Here is a 1,400-nt window from a genome sequence, read left to right on the forward strand (position 1 = left end):
TTAATTATTCAAACGACCTCGAATTTGCCAACAAAAATTCAAGAAATCACAAATAAAACCAGTCCAATTAAATTAAGGCCGCGTACCGAAACTGTAATTGGAATAATAATCGCCGATCCAACAGTCGAGAGCAAAAATATCTTGATTCACAAACAACAAATAGTAAAAGGTGTATTCTGTAGCAACACAGTGTCCATCGTCAACAACGGTAGGGCAATAATTAGCATGATGAATATATCGGAAGAAACAAAAAATATAAGCGAAGATGATTTGAACAAAATACTCTATGATACGGAATATGAAATATATACGGTTGAAGCAAAGGATAACCTTGATGAACGTCTAGCTCGATTAAGACAAATAATTGAAACCGAACATTTGGATGAAACTGAAAAGTAATCTATTTACGAGATATGTGAACTATATAATAATATATTTCATATTGAAGGATATGTTTTAACTTTTACAAATGCGGGTAAACACTCGATTAGATTAAAACAAGATCAACCAGCCATATATCGTAGACCTTATAGACTACCACACGCACAACAAGACGAAATAAATTCAGAAATCAAACAAATGGAAGAAAATGGAATTATTGAAAAGTCAAGAAGTCCATGGAACTCACCATTGCTATTAGTACAATAGGAAATAATATGAATCAAACCGAAGGCAATCAAAGAAAAATCAAAAGAATTTGAAAAAATTACCAAAATAAGAATCTACTACTTGAACGACAAACTAATATTTAATATATTAATACCATTAGTTAACGACATTGAACTTATATTATATAAGTTAACACCAGTACCAATGCATCATAAACAAGATAATGCCAGTGGATGGTATCTAATGGACATTACTTATAATATGGTTGCTACAACCCTAGATAAAAAAAGGTTTACTACATACACAGATCAACAATTAAACGACTGTAAGGACACCACAATTTATAAAATATGTAGAACACCACAACCTATACAAGAGAACAGCGAGCGACAACCATGTGAAGTGCAAAACTTCATAAGAAACGAAACATATTCTAATCCTGAGTTATGTACAATAAGAAAAATTAATTTACAGAGAAGCATATACCAAAAATTGCAAAATAGGAATACGTGGATTCATGCAGGTAAAGAAACACTAACAATAAGTTGTACAGATTTACCAGAACCATTCATAACAGAAACAAACGGAGCGGGAGAAATAACCATAAGAGACAACAATTGCCAAGTATTCGGAAGAGATGCAGTATTAGTCGCCACAGAAGATATTATGAATAATAAAAATAACGACTTCATACCTATGGCTAACATGAAAAATATTTTGGAAAAAATACCTGAGATATACACAAATTTGAAGCAAATGAAAATTGGAAAACAAACCAACTATGCAATTAA

The sequence above is a fragment of the Acyrthosiphon pisum genome, chromosome X, assembly GCF_005508785.2.
Source record: "Acyrthosiphon pisum isolate AL4f chromosome X, pea_aphid_22Mar2018_4r6ur, whole genome shotgun sequence".
Taxonomy (NCBI): domain Eukaryota; kingdom Metazoa; phylum Arthropoda; class Insecta; order Hemiptera; family Aphididae; genus Acyrthosiphon; species Acyrthosiphon pisum.